Source organism: Loxodonta africana, chromosome 21, assembly GCF_030014295.1.
Source record: "Loxodonta africana isolate mLoxAfr1 chromosome 21, mLoxAfr1.hap2, whole genome shotgun sequence".
Lineage (NCBI taxonomy): Eukaryota > Metazoa > Chordata > Mammalia > Proboscidea > Elephantidae > Loxodonta > Loxodonta africana.
Genome location: NC_087362.1, coordinates 12,311,128 through 12,333,966, shown reverse-complemented (window position 1 = coordinate 12,333,966; position 22,839 = coordinate 12,311,128). Strand labels below are relative to the sequence as shown.

At 36.7% G+C, this 22,839-nt stretch overlaps 1 protein-coding gene across 2 annotated transcripts in view; it reads right to left on the bottom strand.

Annotated features, from left to right (window-relative positions):
• The window catches only part of GLRA3 (glycine receptor alpha 3), a 240,913-nt gene that overhangs the window by 88,421 nt on the left and 129,653 nt on the right, over positions 1-22,839 (bottom strand). The gene's annotated exons all lie outside the window — the stretch shown is intronic.

Below are 22,839 nucleotides of genomic sequence, written 5' to 3'. Positions count from 1 at the left end.
TCTGTATATTATACTTTTTTATTCTGCCTCTGGTGATTCCAGGAAAGCACTTTTATCTACAAGATCCTTTGATTCTTTGTTTTGAGAGCTTGTTGAGGTGATCGTGGTCTGTTTCTTTATATGACTTGATATTGACTGTTGTCTCCAAGCCATCTATAAGTTATTGTATTAGTTTATGTTTGCTTACTGTGTCGTAGCTGCTTGCTTTGTTTTGTTTTGGTATACCCCTATGGGTTGCTTGAGTGAGCTAGCTTGATTATTTTCACCTTTGGAGCTCTGACATCCAGTCCCCAGCTGGCTAGAGCTGTTATCAGGTATATCAGTCTAGGAGTCCATTCAGTTTTCTTGTATGAATTCAGCTCAGGTGTCCAGGTAGCTGATCATAAAGGCTCTGTCCTACAGTCTTAGAGGGGTGTGGGTGAATGGTGTAGGTACCAGTATCTGGTTGCAGCAGGGGTTCACACTCTGAACAAGGCAGGGGTTGAGAACTGACTCCCAAGTGTCTCTGACGCAAGTATGTCCCTGTTCCCTATAGCATGCAGGTGGGTGGGTTCTGCAGAAGGACCATGTGCACCCAATGTTTTTGGTTGTAAGGCCTGGGAGGTACAGTTATCTTTGGATACCTGTCGAGGGTGACTGGGTGACCTGAGTGGATCTACCAGTCCTTAGGCCCCTGATGTGGGTAGGTGAGGACCCTGTTCAATAGGCAAAGCAACGTCAAACATCAAACACCCACCTTTCCACTGCACAGCTGAAATGTTTGAGTCTGCGAACCAGGACCGGTTCTCGAAATAGGCCCACACAGGTCCATGCAGAGGGGAAAGGTGCTCAAAGTCCACAGACCATTTATGCATGGACAGGAGCCACTTCTGTCCTGAGCTCCCCTGGTTAGTGGAGCTGGCAAATTATCTTTTCCCCCAGTTGCAAATTTTTTCCTTCTCCAAGGCTGGGAAGATGGCTGTAAGCAGTCAGCAGTGCCTATCTCAGGCCCAGAGAATGCAGCCACTGAAGCTGGCTTGGGGGTGGGGGGGGCGGGTTAAAATATAAACAAGTACTTAGCTTTGCCGAGAGGACCGTTCTCTGGTTCCAGAGGTGTGAGTAGGCTGTGTGTCTGGCTACTTCTCCCTGAGGAAACTATGGCCGAATGCTAGTACCAGCCCACCGCCGCTGCTCTGGGAATGGTGCCTGAGGGCTCCCCACAATTCAGGTTGGGTAACTACTCTCTGCTTCTGAACCATCTCTTCCTCCCCCTGCCCCACTGTTCATTTTCTAAGGTTGCCTTTGATGCTCAGGGCTCCTAGCTTGTTATAAATATACTCATTTCACTTGTTTTTTTTGGGTCTTTGTTGTAAAGAGAGCTCATCAGAAGCATCTGTCTATTCCGCCATCTTGGCTCCACCTCCAACAACCAATCTGAATGCTTTTAAATCTGCAACTGTTTATTAATTTTATTTAATGACAACACCTTCATATTTTCCAATAAACCCTTCTAGTAGCAATGGGCTCAAAGAAAGGTCAATATTTAACAAAAAATGAAGCAACATATTTCCATTCCACAACAAGGCTGATGACGCATTTGAAACTTGCACAAAACGTTCATCAATGTTTCCTGTATGCCAAGAGGGCCACAGGGATATTGCTGTCCACATAAAACCCACAAGACAAAAATCAACTGAAAAGAATTAGCATCTATTTCAAAACTAAAGTCCTTTTAAGAAGTCTATCACTTTTTTTTTTTTTTTATCAAAAAATGATCATTTAACATATGCAGTTGCAGGGAAAATATGTGCATATCACTCTAGGAGAAAAAGAGTTTTCATTTAGATCAGATGGTTTTTTTTGGATATAAACCTTGTTGCCCTCAAATTGATTCAGACTCATAGTGACCCTCTAGGCCAGAGTAGAACTGCCTCCTCGGGTTTCCAAGCAGCGGCTGGTGGATTCAAACTGCCCACCTTTGGGCTAGCAGCTGAGATCATAACCACTGCACCACCAGGGCTCCATTTGGATATATCTTTTTTTTTTTTTTCAATTCCAAGGTTTCTTAGAAGAGTGCGTAAATGGAAATTAGCAAACGCTGAAATTATATCAGGCTTGTTTCAGTGTCATGTTCCACTTCAAGGAGAAAATTGGTTAAGTTAATCCTAAAATAGTTTAATTTTCAAATCTAATTCTGTAAATATGGTAAAGCTTTTGGAATAACATTTTAGTAAAGATGAACTATCTGCTGTAATTTTAAATTTTGTCTTAAATTTGTTTAGAAACTTCAACATTGAAAATAAACCTCACTTGTTTATGACACATCTGAATATAAATTTTGGTGTAACTCATTATTGTGATAAAAAACAGTGTCCTTACTAAATTTAAAAAAGTTGTGAAGCTTCAATATTTTTAGAATTAGTTGTGATGCATATATAATTCATTTTACATGCATAAAATCTGTTAAACTCTATGAATTGAAGAGAAGCTGTAGTTGCCAGATTTTGTGGCTTTTTAAGTATGTATACAGTTAGAGTAACTAAACAACAATTTTGTGTGTGTGTGTGACAAAGCTTATGTTGAATTAAAAGTAGTAATGTCATCACGGCAAAATATGCTTTATTTTCTGCTTGTAATCAGTTAAATTTTCAATACGTTTGAAACTTTCTTCAAAGTTTTTTGTAAATCAGCTTACATGTTCTTCAATTACACTGAACTTTTGATAGATGGGTTCACTAAATTTTAGTTGCTTTTGTTCAAAATCATCTGGGACTATTTAATCATATTATTTTATGAAGGAAGTGCTAAAATTTTAGTTTTTGAGGTTTTTTAGCAAATAGTAATTATGAAAACAGTTCTAAACAGGTATTCACCCATTGCTGTCGAGTCAATTCCAGCTCACAGCAAACCTATAAACAGGAACACATTGAAATTAGTCCCTATAATAGAATGAAGAAACAATGACGGTTCAAATGATCACAATATTTATTTGCTTATTTATTTTGAAATTTGATAAGTGTGCTTTGGAATATCTCAGCTTAAGAGAAAATTATGTTGATGGAGTGTTTGTTTTTAATTGGATAAAATATTTTGTATTAAAATAAAATGGAATTTATAGGGCATATTTTGCAGCAGTTAAATCGGGCAAAGATTTCAAAGGATTCACAAACAGAGACAGCTGCAGCCCTTGTTGTAAGTGGCTAAGAGACTGGCTGTTAACAAAAAGGTTGGCAGTTCAAATCTACCAGCTACTCCTTGGAAACTCTACGGGCAGCTGGAGCCCTGCTGGTGCAGTGGCTAAGAGATTGGCTGTTAACCAAAAGGTCAGCATTTCGAATCCACCAGCCACTCCCTGCAACTCTATGCGAGCAGCTCGACTCTGTCCTATAGGGTCTCTATAAGTCAAAACCGACTCAGCAGCAACCAGTTCATTTGACTGAGTTTTGTTCGATAAACATATTTGTTGATAAAATTCACTCTGAATCGAGACAAAAAGACAATAGCTGTAAAGATATGGGGGCTGAAATAGTTACCTGTTAACATACGAAAAAATAAAATCATCCTCTGAAATCACCAAGAATCTTAGCAACTACATAGAATAATATAGTCTGCAGAGTATAGACTATGGAATAATAACATAGAAAATATTCTAGTCATTAAAATATTGTGGTCTACAGAGCAAAGTCATTGAAGGTGTCAACAATTCCAAATTTAGAAACAAAAATTACAGCTTAAAAGATGATTTCAGGGAGTTTTATATCTATGAAAAAATATAAGACTATTGGTATAAAACCCTTTTTTTCTATAAAGTTTCCCTTGATGTATTATTAGAGTATGTGGTTATGAATTAAAAGTGATTATTTTATTTTACATAACCAATTAAAAAAGCTTTATTCTGTTTTGCGTTTATGCACTTGAATATTTCTTTAGAAAGGATTGCTTTAAAAATATAGATTAGAGCTATTTTTATACATCTACTAAAAAAACTCTGTTAATAAATATTTCAAATAATATTAATTAAAATATCTGCAGTACCTTCCTTTTTCTTTCAAAAATGTCATCATTTTGACAATAAATTATATGGTCACCCTGATTATAAAAAGCACCTTAAATGCCCTCGTAAAAATGAGGAGATATGAGTGAAAGCCACTCAAATGCATGGTGTTTGGCTCGTTTGTGCTGTGGGATATTTGCCTTGGGTCTAAGGGCAGTAGTGAGATCTCAGGCTGGTAAAATTCTCTATCGGTTGCCTCAGCCTCTTCGGGCTTTGATGTTTTCGTTTGTGCCAGTGAAGGCATATCAGTAATAAAGCAGACCCTCCTCTGAATTCCAGCCATGCTCCCTAACTAGCCCACTTAAGTAGCCTTCAGCCTTTGCTCTGAGATCTTTTTGTCCTCCTCAACTAGTAGGATATGGAAGCTCTTTTATTGTCAGCCCCTTGGTGGGTCAGCTGGAAGTTGGGATTGATGCTCATGCCAGTATACGGGAACCTCTAGGCCTCTTCCAAGTCATATAACAGCCACGAAAAACAGTGTTGGTTTAGCCTATTATCTGTCTCTATATCTTTCTATTTTCCTTCTTTCTTCCTTCCCTCCCTTCCTCCCTTCCTCTCTCTCTTCCTCTCTCATCTATCTAATCTATTACATATCATCTATCTACCTATCTAAACGTGCTGCATTAATATATTTTTGTTTTTTTATGACTGCCTCGCTGACTGGGAGGAGCCCTGGTGTCCAAGCGCTGAACACGCTCAGCTGCTAACTAAAAGGGCAGCGGTCTGAATCCACCAGCTGCTCTGTGGGAGAAAGATGTGGCAGTCTGTTTCCATAAGATTACAGTTTTGGGAACCCTATGGCACAGTTCTACTCTGTCCTATAGGGTTGATATGAGTCAGAATTGACATGATGGCAATGAGTTTATGTTGGCTGGGGCCATCCTGCAAGGTGGTCCTCTCTCAGAACTCCTGAAGGGAAACGAGGCCCAAGTCACCTCCATTTTCCAAAACTTTCTAACTTCTCTGAAGTCCTCCCACTTCATTAAATCCCAAAGAGGTGGGTATAGTGGGTCCCAGGGCACTCAGACAGACTCTTTTCCCTCCTCTGCTTCCTCTAAACCTCTCAAATTAGAAGAACAGTTATTTCCTAATATTGTCGCTGGGAATTCTCTCATATAATCTATTTGCTGTCTTTTCTACCCTGTGACTTTCTCTGCTTTAGGCTGTTCCAGCTTTTCTCATTTCTGAGGCACAAGGTAAAATGTTTTTCAATATAATGTCTATTAGAAAACATATTTTAAATATTATTATACCATTTAAGATTAATATAAATAAAATTAAATTCTCAATATCAGTAAAAATTATAATATGTATAGGAATGACTTATAAAAAACATAAAAATTAAGTAATTAAACATTATTTTAAGACAGAAAAGAAGATTAGGTAAACAGCCACGTTATGATCTTGGATTAAAAAAACCAAACCAATTGCCATTGAATCGATTCTGACTCATGGTGACTCCATGTGTCAAAGCAGAACTGTGCTCCATAAGGTTTTCAGTGGCTGTGATCTTTCTGAAGTAGATTGCCAGGCCCTTCTTCCAAGGTGCCTCTGAGTGAATTAGAACCTCCAATCTTACGGTTAGCAGCTGAACACTTAACAGTTGTAGCTATCCAGGGACTTCTGACCTTAGATATGGTTGTTAGTTGCTGGTGAGTTGATTCTGACTCAGGTGGACCCCATGTGTGCAGAATAGAACTGTTCCACAGGGTTTTCAAGGCTGTGGCCTTTAGGAAGCAGATCTATCTTCCAAGGCACCTCTGGGTGAGTTCGAACCGCCAACCTTTTGGCTAGTACTCGAGCACTTAACTGTTTGTGGCATCCAGGGGCTCCTGATCTTGGATAGGAGGACTCATTACTGTGAACTGTCAATCTTTCAGAATGGATTTATAATTTCAATGCATTTGAAATGATAAGTTTTATGTGCTTTCCAAACGGAAATTAATCTGAATTTTAAAAGTGTATATATAGCAAAGACAGCTTTGAAAAATTAAAAAAAAAAAAAGAAGCGGTCCTGCCCAACAGAGGACAAAGTATACAAATAAAAACAAATTTAATTATATATATATATATAAAATCTCTACTATGAAAGTAAGTCAAAATGTCAAGTAACATATATGAACGACGATATAAATAAAAATATAATCCAATATAGTAATGTACAAAGGTAAACAGGCAATTTACAGAAGAAACAGTACTGATTAGTACATATGATGATTAATTCTGTGTGTTAACTTGGCTAGGCTATGGTGCCAAGTTGTTTGGTCCAACACTAGTCTTGCAGTTGCTGCGAAGGTATTTTATATATGTGATTAATATCTACTATCAGTTGACTGTAGGTAAAGGAGATTACTCTCAATAATGTGGGTGGGCTTCACCCAGTCGGCTGAAGGATTTAAGAGCAAACAGTGAGGTTTCACAGAGAGAAGGAATTCTGCCTGTATAGCAGAAATAAGAAGCCCTGGTGGCGCACTGATTAAGCGTTTGGCTGCTAACCAAAAGGTTGACAGTTCAAATCCACCAGCCTCTCCTTGGAAACTCTATGAGGCAGTTATGAGGGTGTTATGAGTTGGAATTCATTTGACAGCAAGGGGTTTGGTTTTTTCTGGTAGCACAATGGGAGCCCTGGTGGTTCAGTGGTTAAGAGCTCGGCTCCTAACCAAAGGTTTGCGGTTTGAATCCAGCCTCTCCACGGAAACCCTATAGTGCAGTTCCACTACGTCCTATAGGGTCACTTTGAGTCAGAAAGCACTCGAAGGCAATGAATTTGGTTTGGCTTTTTGTTGGTGGTGCAGTGGTTAAGTGTTCACTTGCAAACTGAGAGGTCGAAGGTTCAAACCACCAGCAGCTCTGAAGGAGAAAGATGCGGCAGTCTGCTTCTATGAAGATTACAGACTCAGACACCCTACGGAACAGCTCGTCTATGACCTATATTGTTGCTATGAGTTGTAATTGACTTGACGGCAAACGGTTTGATTTATTTTAGTTTAACTATGGAATTTGGACTTGTCAGCCCCCACAATGACATGAGCCAACCAATTTCCTTAAAATCTCTCTCTCTTTCTGGAAAACCATGATTAAAACAGTAAGTACGTATGAAAAAAATTTAAACTCAGGGAGAAAAAAAGACAATGATATATACTTCCACATCCATGAGAATAGAAGAAAAGCTTGATGTAAAGGAAAACGGCAATGTTAATATAAGTTTGATACAAAATTATTTTTATTTCCTGTATTTTATATTTTATTATATTATATTTTATTAATATATTAATATAATTAATTATATGTCATAACATATAATTAATTATATATTAATATAACCATATATTAATGTATAATTAATATATTAGTATTATATTTTATATTATATTTATATTATAACTTTATATTTATGATCATACTTATAGTGTATGTGTACACACATACATAAACATATATATAAAAAACCCTTTGCCGTTGAGTCGATTCCTGCTCATAGTGACTCTACAGGAAGGAGTAGAACTGGCCCATAGAGTTTCTAAGGAGTGCCTGGTGAATAAACGTATATGTATGTGTGTGTGTGGATATATATAAACATAGATGTATATGTATATTTATGAGAGATTGGGACTTCTTGGTTTGACCCATTTTGTACATGCTTATGTTCTTAATCGGCAGCTGGAGTTTAAAAACAAAAGACAGAAAAACACTCACCCCTGGAGCATACAGGCTATTGCCAAGAGAAACATTACTCAAGTAAATTTCATCGACCTGACAAGGAACAACCGCTTTGTCAAAATGTATTTAACTAAAACATTTTTGTTTGTAACTTGTGCATTTAATTTGAATACCATAAAACTCTTACCATGTGTTGTTACATGTGGTTTTGTTTAAATTATGAGCCTTAAATATTTTTAGTAATTAAATCAAATCTTTTTCAAGATGACTCTTTTTTCTGAAAATCTCTGGTATAACTAAATTATAACAATTATCCCACACTTACTTTGGTTAAATTTTTGGGGGGGGGACCTGAGCACCTTCGTATTTACCATGAGTTTAATCCTTTTCCCTTCTTTTTTTTAAGGTAAAGTTGGAGATAGCATTTGGGGCTCCTAAATGGTGTTCTCAAGTAACGATCACACCAATAACTGTTCACATTTTTAAAAAATTCACAAAATGACCACACAATGAACATATAACGTTATAAAGTTTTTGTGAGAAAACTGAACTAAAATAAGAAAAGGCCTTAACCCTAAATCCAACTTAAATGAGGAAAAGGGATTATCATTGGATGGATTTCTGCCCCAGGAAATGTTATAAGAGGCTCAACCTGCCTGCCTGCCTCTTTGCACAGGTGTGGGAGAACATTCTGTACCTGCCTACTAAAAGGCTGAAGGTTCAGATCTTCCCAAATCTATGAAATAATCTATTCATTCCACAGGCCCAGAACTAAAAAAACAGATGCTGGGAGCTAAAATCAACTTGGCATTGTCTAAAACTCGTGTGGAGCCCTTGTGATGCAGTAGTTAAGAGCTCAGCTTGCTAACCAAAAGGTCAGCAGTTTGAATCCACCAGCCACTCGACGGAAACCTTATGGGGCAGCTCTACTCTGTTCTATAGGGCTGCTATGGGTCGGAGTAAACTGGGTGCCAATAGGTTTGGGTTTTTTTGAAAAGTTGTGTAACAAGGCTTTGAGTGGAACAGAGGAAGGCACTGTAATACTCTTTTGGCTGGTTTTTGTCGCCTAATATTTTAGTCACATTACGTATTTGCAAGGACAAAAAACTAGGTTAATCCAGAGAGAGGAGCCTTACATGGTATTAGCAAGAACCTAAGCCCCACTTCAGATTCATATTTCTAGACACATTTGGAGAATGTCATTGTAGAATAGCAAAAATATTAATGTAATCTAATAGTTTAAGTAAAGAAAATGTAGTGGCACTATTTGTGACATGGGGAAAAAATCACTATCCTAGAAATCTTACTGATGGTGTATTTGTATCATATTAATACATAAAGGACATATTATAGAAAACCCTCATATTTGCAGAATCACACTTTATGATTATCATGTTTAATCAACAGCTCTTTAGCAGGGCCAGAGATGGGAAATGGCCTGAATCCTCCTCACTCTTGCAACATACCAACTATCTGGCAGGATATTTTAAAGATTTGCACCTGAATTTTCTTATCCTTTCTTTTCTCAGAACTCAGAAAAGTCAGTACATTGTTAGAAACTAGCGACTACAGGTGGGGTGGGCTGTGAAGGTTCAGGTCACTTGGAACTTCTGAGACCCAGGATACTTGTCTAGGTCTTCTCTAAATATCTCCCATACCCAAATCTATTGCTGTCAAGTCTATTCCGACTCATAGCGACCCTATAGAGCAGAGTAGAACTACCCCACAGAGTTTCCAAGGAGGGCCTCAGAGACGTCGAAATCTGGAATCTGGAAAAGATATTTATCACAAAAGCAATAGAGTCCATAGGTAGGAATCTGTGAACATGCCTGGCCCAGTGGAAAAGGTATAAACTTGGTAGCTACTGCCATTGCCATCACTACTCATGGTTCTTAGGTTTTGACCTCAGTACTGTATTAAAACTCTTCTAAACCCCCCACACCAATTCATTCATGTAAACTTCTTGATGACATTCTTGTGTGCCTTTTAAAAAATAGATTATAGTATACAAACTTTCATTACGTATTTTTTCTTTTTTATAAATATTCATTTTCTTGTTTTCCTCTTGATCCTCACTACAGACAGTTCATGATATTGTTTTTGTTTACTTGTTAGGTTTTTGTTTTTCCTCTTGATCATTCTTACTGATACTCCTTGGTTTCTGGATGCTATATTCTTCATTTTTCATGTCAGATTTATGATTTTGTGTATTTAAAGAGTTTATAAAATTCTAGCATTGAGGGAACTTTTGCTGCTATCTAATGTAGCCCAGTTAGTTATCTTACAGAAGAGAAAAGTGAGCCTGTAAAAAGTTGATGGATTTATGTAATTTATGTAGCTTCTTAATGGAAGATTAAAAGTAAGCACCCATTTTCCTGAATTCCTCCTCTTATATAAAAAATATACGGAGCTGTAAATGAATTGCATAGCTTAAAAGTTTATTGAGAATGGGGCTATCTCTGGGAGGATTATTGAGAATGGGCACTGGGACTATCTCTGGGAGAGGTGTTATCCTACTTATGAAAGTGCATGGAAAGGCCATTTGGTTTAGGTGGAAAATATGAGGGTTTAGGGAACTGGGTTAATTTCGGGCCTTAATAAAGAAGAAAGAAAATGGGGCTGCTTTGAGCAGTAAAGAATAGGAAATGGCAGCATCACAGAGAAAGGATTGTAATGCTTTAAATGACAGGTGATTTGGGGTGCTCAGTAAAAGGACCACTGAAAGTCAGGAGGAAGGATTGAATGAAGGAAGCTCTTGGTGGTATCATGGCAGGAGATGAAATTAGTGCCTGGGGAAATATGATGCCCATAAGCCTCAAGGAGTCCTCCCAGGTACTGGTAGTGAAGATGGAAGCTGTTTCCAGCAGGAGATTTGATGTTCTTTTTAATGAGTCCTTGGGATAAGCATGATTATTTAACCCATATTTAAGCCGTATTAGCTTCGCTATAAATAACACGCATGTAATGGTGAGGGGGCAATAGAAAGTAAACAAAGGAAAAAAAAAAACTATTTCATAGAAATGTGATAATGTAATAGAGCAGGAAACAATTCGGGAGTAGAGAGCTACTTGAGAAAAAATGGTCAGGAATATCTTCCTGGAATGATGCAAAGGGTCAATCTGTGTGTAAATCTGCAGGAAACACATTTTAGGTAGAAGGAACTAGGCTTCATGGTTACAATGTCACTGTAAGAGACATACCATTCGATAGCAATCATCTTTCTTAAGCTTCTTTGAAAAAATGCAGTAAAATGCAATGAAGTAAAGGAGATAAATTACAGGTTAAATATAAATACCAAGAACAATGCTCAATGCATTGAGAACATACATACAATTTCATCCATATTAGGGCACAGAAAGACTTGTCAGATTATATTGCTGATGCTGTATAAAATCTGAGATAGATGAGAAAGTTCTTGAAAAGCTGTTAAGAGACTGAAGCTGAGAATATATTCAAGTTTACACTAAGGGATACTAAAAAAACCTGTTGCCATTGAGTTGATTTCAACTCATAGAGACCGTATAGGACAGAGTAGAACTGCCCTATAGGGTTCCTAAGGAGTGCCTGATGGATTTGAACTGCCAATCTTTTTGGTTAGCAGCCATAACTCTTAACCACTGAGCCACCAGAGCTCTGAGAGTTGCTAGAGGTAGTTTTGTTTTCAGCAAGATATTCAACAAATTCTAATGCCCTTGCGGAACAATGGATGATTAACTTGGCTGCTAACTGAAAGAATAGTAATTTTAACTCACCAACCACTCCACGAGGGATTTTATCCCATAAAGATTACAGCCTAGAAAACCCTATGGGGTAATTCCACTGTGTCCTATAAGGGTGCTATGAGTTGGAATTGATCTGATGACACACAGCAACAACAACATTATCTTTGTGAACAAGGCTATTTCAAAATGAATATTGATGATAATACGTTTAAGTGATTTATAACTGATTGAAAGAGCAATTGTTGACTTTTTTCAGTAATACTTTATCAAGAAGAATAACTTTTGTGCATTGTTGAAGAATTTTCTTGGGCCTGCCTTTTGGGGAGAACCTAATAGCATAATTCAATTTTCTGGATGATGAACTAGGAGGGAGAAGGACTATGATGGAAGAATTATGGATTAAACCTAACGAGATGACATTTAACTGAGACAAAGGTAAAATATTAAGTATTAATTAATGGGAATTTGTTCAGTTTACTTCTTAGCTGTGTGACCTTGGGAAAGTCACTTAATTTTTCTAAATCCAAATTAGAAAATTTAAAATGTGGTTAGGATTACATCCCCCATGCACCTGAGATTGTCATACTGTGTTGGTTTGGGAGTTGCTGTGATGTTGAAAGCTATGCTATCGGGTATTTCAAATGCCAGCAGGGTTACCCATGGTGGACAGGTTTCAGCTGAGCTTCCAGACTAAGACAGACTAGGAAGAAGGACCTGGCAGTCTACTCCTGAAAAAACTGGGCAGTAAAAATCTTATGAATAACAGCGAAACATTGTCTGATATAGTGCTGGAAGATGAACCCCTCAGCTCAGAAGGCACTCAAACTACAACTGGGGAAGAGCTGCCTCCTCAAAGTAAAGTTGATCTTAATGAAATGGAAGGAATAAAACTTTAGGGACCATCGTTTGCTGATGTGGAACAACTCAAAATGAAAACTGTTGCAAACATCCATTAATAATCAGAACCTGGAATGGATGAATTATGAATCTAGGAAAATTGGAAGTCATCAAAAATGAAATGGATCGCATAAAGATCAATATCCTAGGAATTATTAAGCTGAAATGAGTTGATGTCGGTCATTTTGAATCAGGCAATCATGTGGTCTACTATGCTGGGAATGACAAATTGAAGAGGAATGGTGACACATTTATCATCAAAAAGAACATTTGAAGATCTATGCGGAAGTACAACTCTGACAGTGACAAGATAATATTCATACACCGACAAGGAAGACCAGTTAATACAACTACTGTAGAAGTTTATGTACCAACCACTAATGCCAAAGATGAGAAAACTGATGATTTTTCTAACTTCTGCAGTCTAAAGTTGATCAACCATGCAATCAAGATGCATTGATAATTTCTGGTGATTGGAATGTGAAAGTTGGAAACAAAGAAGAAGGATTGGTAGTTGGAAAACATGGTCTTGGTGATAAGAACAATTCCAGAGATCACATGATAGAGTTTTGCAAGACCAATGACTTCTTCATTGCAAATACCTTTCTTAACAACATAAACAGTGACCATACATGTGGACCTCACCAGTTGGAAAACAGGAATCAAATTGACTACATTTGTGGAAAAAGAGATGATGGAGAAGCTTGATATCATCAGTCAGAACAAGGCCAGGGGCCAACCGTGGAACAGACAGTAATTTGCTCATATGCAAGTACGCGTTGAACCGAAGAAAATTAGAGCAAGTCCATGCAAGCCAAAATACAACCTTGAGTATATTCCACCTGAATTTAGAGACTATCTCAAGAATAATTTTGACACATTGAACACTAATGACCACAGACCAGACAGAGTAGTGGGAAGATATCAAAGACATCATACATGAAGAAAGCAAAAAGTCTTTTAAAAGACAGGAAAGAAAAGACCAAAATGGATGTCAGAAGAGAGTCTGAAACTTGCTCTTGAAAGTACAATAGCTAAAGCAAATATAAGAAATGATGAAGTAAAAGAGCTGAACAGGATTTCAAAGGGATACTTAAGAAGCCAAAGTAAAGTATTATAATGAAGTGTACAAAGACCTGAGTTAGAAAACCAAAAGGGAAGAAGACACTTGGCATTCCTCAAGCTGAAAGGACTAAAGAAAAAATTCAAGCCTCGAGTCGCGCTATCGAAGGGTTCTACGGCAAAAATATTGAACAACACAGGAAGCATCAGAAGTGAAGGAAGGAACACACAGAGTCACTGTACCAAAAAGAATTGATTGATGTTCATTCATTTCAGGAGGTAGCATGTGACCAAGGACTGATGGTGCTGAAGGAAGAAGTCCAAGCTACACTGAAAGGAATGACGAAAAACTAGGCTTCAGGAATTGACGGAGTACAATTGAGACGTTTCTACAAACGGATGCAGCTCTGGAGGTGCTCACTTGTTTATGTCAAGAAATTTGGAAGACAGTTTACTAGCCAACTGACTGGAAGAGATCCATATTTGTCCTCATTCCAAAGAAAGATGATCCAACCCAATGCAGGAATTATCGAACAGTATTTTTATCATTAATATCACACCCAAGTAAAATTTGGTGAAGATTATTCAAAAGCGGTTGCAGCAGTATATCAACAGGAAACTACCAAAAATTCAAGGTGAATTCAGATGAGGACAAGAGATATCATTACTGATGTCAGGTGTATCTTGGATGAAAGCAGAGAATACTAGAAAGAAGCTTACCTGTGTTTTGTTGACTATGCAAATTCATTCAACTGTGTGAATCAGAGCAAATTATGAATAACATTGAGAAGAATGGAATTCCTGAAGACTTAATTGTGCTCATGCAGAACATGTACATAGACCTTTGAACAGAACAAGGGGGTACTGTCTGGTTTAAACTGAGGAAAGGAGCATAGTAGGGTTGTATCCTCTGACTATATCTATTAAATCTGTATGCTGGGAAAATAATCCGAGAAGCTGGACTATATGAACAAGGATGCAGCGTCAGGATTGGAGGAAGACTCGTTAACAACCTGCGTTATGCAGATGACACAACCTTGCTTGCTGAAAGTGAAGAGGACTTGTAGCACTTACTGATGAAGATTGAAGGCCACAGCCTTCAATATGGATTGCACCTCAATATAAAGAAAACAAAAAATCCTCACAACTGGACCAGTAAGAAACATCACAATAAATGGGCAAAATATTGAAATTGTCAATGATTTCATTTTACTTGGATCCACAATCAATGCCCATGGAATCAGCCATCAAGAAATCAAATGTCATATTGCAACAGGCAAATCTGCTGCAAAAGACTTCTTTAAAGTGTTCAAAAGCAAAGATATCACTTTGAGGACTAAAAGAAGACCAAAGAAGAATGAATTTTGGTGTTGGGGAAGAATATTGAATATATCATGGACTGCCAGAAGAATGAACAAGCCTGTGTTAGAAGAAGGGCAGCCAGAATGTTCCTTAGAAGCAATGATGGCGAGACTTCATCTTACGTACTTTTGACATGTTATCTGGAGGGACAATTCCCTGGAGAAGGATATCATGCTTGGTAAAGTAGAAGGTCATTGAAAAGGAGGCATACCCTCAACCAGATGGACTGGCACAATGGCTGCAACAATGGGCTCAGACATAGCAATGATTGAGAGAATGCTGCAGGGTGGGGCAGTGTTCCATTTTGTCGTACAATTGGAACTGACCCAACCACAACTTATAGCAACAGCAAGATGAAATCAGATATAAATCTATTGTGACATCATCTTTTTGTTAGATTTTCACTACATATTTATATTACATTTTCATGTGTTAAAAAAAATTTGATAATCAGCAAAGTCACAATGTACAAAGATTTGGATGGATCGAGAGGGGAGATCCGTTGGTGTTAATTACGAGAGACTATTTTATTTAATGGTTAAGTGGGGGGTGATTTTTAAACTAATTCATTAATGAACATTTTTGTCTTGGGAGGACTTGTGCTTTCTAATCTACAAAGGCTTAAATAGCAGATACTCAGAAAACAGGAAATAATTGCATTTATGACTGGTCAAGCAAAAGACAGAGCACTGTTTTAAATGACATCCGCAGTGCTAAATTATAAAAGAATTTGAATAACAGTAGAGATTTTTAGGAAATAATTGTGAAAAGTCATCGCCTTTTTCTATTTTCTGCCTGAGCTAGTCTCAGCATAAATCCTAGAATAACCAGTTTAAGTAATATCAGAAATGATTTTGAAATGAATCTGAAAATTTAAATACTGAAAATACCTCATCTATGTTTAGAAATTTCTGTCCAAAATCTCCATTAAAACATATTTTAAAAGTTTGTTACATTTTCATCAGTACATTTTTTTTTTCAGGTTGACTCTTACAAATTAATTTTTCTTCAATTTTAAGAATGTAGGCTTTTTGTGGAAAACAGCCTTTTCTTTACTGAATAATCTCTTTATCATCTCTTTTTGAACTTAAATAATCAAAATGTCTTTAACTTTTACACATTGGTAACGTTTCACCTTTTGTTATCCACATTTCTCTTCAGATATAAAAAATAAAAAAATTAGAGTGTGTATATGGTGATACCTTATGTACCTGATGTCTACATATCTGATGTTTTAATTAACGACAAAGCTTTATTATTATGACTCTAAATATTAACCAGTATTATTCCATGATTTAGGGGAAAAAAGAAAAAAAAAAAACTATTTTTTCCACTGCTGGAAAAATTGCCCACTTAGAAATTTTCTTTATGACGTAAATAAAAGGCTGAAAATTAAACCTTTCATTTTTCCACTTATTCTATTCTTTTTTGGAGTGTAAGGTTCTTAAGGGCATAATCTAAATTATAAAGCAATTGTGTTTCTTTTCCTCACAGATGAGCTATTTACAAGGTAAACAAAATGCATCTATATGTAAAACTGTGATATCAATGTAAATTCGACTTTCCAAAAGAGAGCTTTATGTTTTAATTTATACAAGCAGTTTAAAAAAACAAGCAAACAAAACAAACAAAATAAAAAAGGAATGTGGAGTGGATCCTGGAGTTCAGTAAGGGAATAGAGCCTAATCCAGAGAAGGCAAGCTAGCGGCTACTTGAGTATACAGGTAGTCCCCGACTTATCACGGGGTTCTGTTTCAATGACTCCAGCATAGGCCAGTTCTGACATAAGTCCAATACCTCATTTTTTAATTTTTAGTTTTCATTGTGATTGCTTTTTATTATCAGTATCTTTGTAAATCCAATCTTTATTTGTCTTTGGTGGTTGGAAACACTACATATAAACTTACAGACATATTTTAACACGTACATAAAAATACACAAGTCATAATCAAAAATGGTAGTTGTAAGTGCGGTTCATTGTAACTCAGACCGTAAGTCAGGGACCTCCTGTTTAGCTCATCTTCGTTAGAAACTCTACTCAATTTCATATATTAGTGCAATAACTGCACAAGAAAATTGGAAATCAAATTATTTCATACTAAATAAATTAAATAAAGCATTTATGAAAAGAAGAGCTTTACTGTAGAATCATCTCTGTGAACATGCAATTTATTTTTTATTACTACTTTATTAGGAATATACTCGAAGGCAGTGGGTTTGGTTTTTTGGTCTATGGATAAAAATTCTGGAGAGGCAAGTTGTCATTGTAACTGGCCTGTGTTTTCTCGCTGAACTAGAGAGTAAAAAATATATATTTAAAAGAAAGATAAATAAATGAAACCAACACTTTTTATTCACACTCAAAGGCATGCATCACCATATTTATCCCAGAATTCTCTTGTGAGATTTATTGAAGGATATTCTAGACCAAAGAAATACATGGGATGTTGAACTTCTGGCTTATATAAAAGTAGCAGGCAATACTCTGTGGAGAGTTGAGGAATAACTATGCTATGGGGTAAGCCTTTATATTTGATAAGGGAAACGTGAACTTGGAACATGTAAATGGAGCTATTTGTTTTAACATTCCTTTGGCTTCAATGGAATCCTTGGTGATGGGATATGGCTTTCAAAGTCAATGTAAGGGTAAAGTTTGAATTTTACTGCGGTTATTTCGTTTGACTTGAAGTGTCAGCAGAATAGACCACTATGGTGAACACCATTTTTGTTACAGCTAACACATTTTGATTTATGCTTAATGTCAATTTTTGATTTCTTGAAGTTCAAGCGCTCTAGGAATTTGCTACTGTTCTTTTTTTAGATGCTGTCATGTCAGCACCAACTCAGGGCAACCTTATGTACAATGGAATGAATCTACACCCCTGTGATTAATAAAACTATGTTAATGACATTTATTTTTTTTTTAAAAAAAAAACCTCTAGGAAATATTTTTAAAATGTCACAAAGTTTTTCATTGTCTGTCTCTGTTTTACTTCTTCCTCTGTCCTCAGTTTTTCTTAAATTGTGTGATGCTCTTTTTCCCTTGCTCTTTCTTGTTCCTCATTTTCCATATTCATGTTCTTTAGAGAGCTCATTTATATTCATGACTGTATACAAGATTTCTAAACGCATTTCTCCATATCTCCATACCAAATACCCACTGCCATTGAGTCAATTTCTACTCATAGAGACCCTATAGGACAGAACAGAACTGCCCCATAGAGTTTCCAAGGAGCCACTAGTGGATTCAAACTGCCGACCTCTTGGTTAGCAGCTGTAACACTTAACCACTAGCCACCAGGGTTTCCCGTATCTCCATGTGTGTGTTAATCACTCCTAATTCAATCTCTAATCCAAAACTTCAAATAATCCAAAATAAATTCCTAATTGAATATATATTTTCACAGGAAATGCAGCATGCTCAAGCAGAAATCTATCTCTACTTTCTCTGTTAATCGCCTACATTTTTTTTTTCTAATTCATAATGTAGAACATTCAATTCTCCTGATTGAGAGAAACTTTGGTAGAACCGTCTTTATGCTTAATTCTTCCCATTAGTTAGCAAATCTCTTGAAGACTTCAAAAAGTTTTCAGAATATTTCTTTTGTTTTTCTCATTATTGCCTCAGCTCTTCGAACTTCTCATAAATTTAGGATTAAATTAGGTATCTACATGGATTTCTTTTCCACAGACTCCTTTCTCTTCAAATAAAACTTTGGCTTTTATTCCATAGTCACCGGAGCAGATTCTGCAGTCCTTTCTAATGGCAGGTCACTAGATACGACTTAAGAAGGCAGAGTTTCATTGAAAATTCTTTTATTGTTTCTAATCTGGTATATTTACCACTATTTCCTTCCCTTCATTCTGTACTTTTTATATGTAATCTAATTTTATTTTTCTTAAACAGTTTCATCAGAGTGTGAATAGGTTATAAAATTTGTCAAAATTCAGGCAGTGATCTATTTTTTTTCTACAATTTATTTAATTAAAATCATTATCATGGATTTCTCTAAGATATGTTTGTCTCATATAAATTTTCCATTTTTCTTCCAAATTTTTTTGCATACTATTTTTAAGAAGTGTTTATTTGAGAATATGTTGTTATGTCTTGACATTTGTGGACCTCAATTTTGAGAATTTCTTTATCTTGCTATGTGAATTTAATCTATTTGCATTTGTTTTAATTGTTTTGATATTGAGAGCTATTTTTTGCTCTCTTGTTATGCTTTATATATGTTGTTGTTAGGTACCATTGAGTCAGTTCCAACTCACAGAGACACTATGCACAACAAAATAAAACACTGCCCAGCCCTGCGCCATCCTCACAATCGTCCTGCTTGAGCCCATTGTTAGAGCCACTGTGCCAAACCATCTGTTGAGGGCCTTTCTCTTTTTCACTGACCCTCTGCTTTACAAAGCATGATGTCCTTCTTCAGAGACCGGTGAGGGGGGGACAAGGAGAAAAAAAAAAGTAATAGAAATAAAGTATAGTACATGTGCTTTATATATGTACATATATGTGTATATACGAGTATATATATATATAATACTTTATTTTTATTTCTTTTATTTTTCTCCTTTCCCATATTTTATTAGGTGAATTGAAATTTTTAGTTCTGGCTTTTAAGTTATTTACTCTATTTTTATGTTTTGGTTGTTGTCCTTAACTAATGAAGACTCATACTTGTGTTTGTTTTTCTCATTAATTTCTAATGAAAAAATTCTCTTCCCTTTGGATTCTCCCTGCATATCTCCTCTCTAGAACTTTTTTTCTCCTCGCTAATAATTTATATAATAATTTATGTCACCCAAGATTTTAAATCCAAGTCATGAGTATATATTTTTGGGTCGTGTGGGGCCCTTGCCACTTAAACAAAATACATTATCCCAAGTTATTTATTTACCCTCTATACAGCTCTTCCCTTATTCACTTGCTTCTTCATGCTAACTTAGTTTGCTGTTTATATATGCTTATCATCTTTAATTGAATTATTATATTCAACAAATGACTCCTCCACTAGTCCCTGAAGTCCTTGAAAGAGAGACTTTTGTGCAGTATTTATTGCTGTATCACCCAGTATAGTACACGGAATATATCAGATATTTGATAAAAACCCACTGCCGTCGAGTCGATTCCGACCCATAGCAGCCCTGTAGGATAGAGTAGAACTGCCCCACAGAGCTTCCAAGGAGCGGCTGGTGGATTTGAACTGCCGCCCCCTTGGTTAGCAGCGGTAGCACTTAACCACTACGTCACCAGGGTTTCCAGATATTGGATAGATTTTCTAAATTGATGAATAAAGGAATTTATATTTCCCAGATGACTTAGAGGGGTCCTCACCACCGACATACATTTGTGGAATGTTTGTTAACTTTCAGTAAGTTTATGTGATCATCACAGGCCGTTGAGACTTTTGCTTTTAAATCATGTTTCTCTCCCTCTTGTTCTCCATATCTCTCACCCCCGTTTGTCTTGTTTTCTCCCTCTGCAGTCACGATTCATTCAGCAGTGGACAATGGACTTTTTATACCTCCTGAGTATTTTTAGAAACTACTCTCTTGTTCATTTTTACTCAAACTCATTAATTTGTCCCTTTAAGCCATTATGTAAAAAATTATGCAAAATAATTTTTTTAACAAGAATTTTACTTTAGTAGCTTCTACTTTGACTGACAGGATTTTCTTAATGCCTGCTGATGGTGTTTAGTAAACATTGTCTATATTGTGGGCTAAAATAATCTCTAATAAGAGAGTAAAAAAAAAGAGAGTAGGGGATGTTTAATGTTTCTGAAATAATAAAGGGCCAGTTGAGTTAATCCCATTATTCCTGAAAGAGGAATTAGGGGCAGAGGCAAGAGGCTCTGTTTTCCCACTTTGGGTTTTATATTGATTTGGAAATGTTCTTGGAAAGGCAAAAATATGCAAAATCTTGTTATGTCAGCCCTGTGTCCTGCAAAATAACCCCAGCGAGCTTCCCTTATTCCATAAAAGAAGTCCAGTGACTCAGCTATCCCTCAGGCATGTAATTCTTCTCATCTTTCTTTAATAACTAACATTCACATAATAACAGATTTCTTTCACTACCCCCACTTTCTCATCACCCACTTTATGTATTTATTTTTTTTAACTCTTTGGAATCTAACTTTGACCCTCGTCATTTTAATCAAACTTTTCTTTGATTGTCATAATAGCAATGACTGTTTTTTAGTGATTGTTTTTAAAACATTTTTTTCAGCATTTGCTCCTATTAAACACTCTCCTTGAATGCCTCTTCTCTTTTGAGAATGAATAATACTGCTTTTAATTTGCCCTCTATGACAACCCCTGGTCTGGAATTTCTTCGAGAAACCCCAAATACAGGCATTTCTTAAGGGCGTGTCCTTGTTTTTCTTCTCCTTATTTTGACTTTCAGTTAATGCACTTGATTCTTTGAACCATTCTGTACGTGTCTCTTAAAGTGTATCTCTATTTCTAACATCTTCCTTTGGCTTCAGACATTAGTGTCCAAGAAGTCTGAAACACATTAAATTGGATTTACCAATATGCGTTTCATCAGGTACTTCTCGTCCTATGTTCTCTTTTTCTGATAAAGCTCCTGGTATGATCCCCTTTATCTAAGCTCTTCAGCCCTGATTCATTGGTGCCCACAGCTTTCACATCCAATTTGTATCAACCTCTATTGTTTGTATATTTCATATCATTCCCTTTTGTCCCTACTTTCTGTTCTTTTTGCTGGAATATTACGAAATCTTCTCAAATAATCTTGGTTCATTTGGCTGAAATACTCTTTTGAGGCAAGTCAATTTTAGTTGCCGTTGAACTTGCTCCAGCTCATGGCCATCGCACCTAGCACAGAATGAAACATTGCCCCTCCTGCACAAGTTTTGTGGTTGTTGGTATGTCTGAGTCCATTGTCGTGGCCATTGTGTAGTCCCTTCCAACCCAGGGGGTTCTTCTTCCAACACTATATCAGACAATCCTCTGCTGTGACCCATAAGGCCTTCGCGGACTAATCTGCATAAGTAGATAGCCAGTCCCTTCTCCCTACTCTGCCTTAGTGTGGAAACTCTGCTGAAATACCGGTGGCATAGCTTCCAGCATCATAGCTACACACGAGCCACCACGGTACAGAAACTGACTGATTGGTGGTGGTCTGTAGCATTAACCAAGTCATTATCTTGCTCCTAAATCTTGAACAGCTCCTTACTGACTATAGAATAATGTCCAACATCCAGTGCTTATTAACTAGGGTACCAGTCTTATCTTAGGCTGTTTGCACATAATTTTTTTCTCTATTTCCTACCATCTACCTAGTTGCAACAAAGATACAGAATAAGGCTGTCCTCAAAATGCCTTTCTTTATGTAAAAAAAAAAGCAAGAGCTTTCTTTATGTACAGTTCAGAAATCTGCGCTGCCATGAATCTTCCGTTGCCCCTCCTATTTAATATTGCTAAGTACCCCCATAACTAAAACGATATTATTTTCCCCTCATTTATTTTAGTTCTTTATTTATATGTATGCTTAACATTTAAGAACTACTTACAAAACTAACGCATTAAATTTAACAAGAAAGGGTTATTATCGAAGTTGTGTTTCTAAACCACCGCAGAGAAACCAAGTATAGGGAATGGTGGCACTCCCCCCACGAGGCAGGCACGCCATCTAGTGGCAACTCCATCATACTGCATATCTTGCCTCAGACCCGGAAGCGACCAACCAAAAACCAAACTCCTCCCTTTTGCTCTCCAATGGATTCCGACGCAGAGCCACCCTATACCCTCAAATTTTCCTCAAGGAACACTTCGAAACAGGCTTTTCCCCCCTGGTACAATAGATACAGGGCTATAAGAAAAAAATAGTGTATAATTCTGACTTTTATGGTTGGAAAAGAGAAAAAAGGGAAACTGAAGATTCTAAAGGTTTCATTTGTGTTAATATTAACAATAATGTATCTGGGTGCACTTTGGAAGAATAAATCTAAAGGATGCCTGCAAGCTTGCATAAGTTTCTGATAAAATGTGGGAAATTCTTTTCTCTTGAGTTAATGTACATAACATACGCAGCAGAGCACACTCTGAATAAATAGTAGTTACACTTCCCGT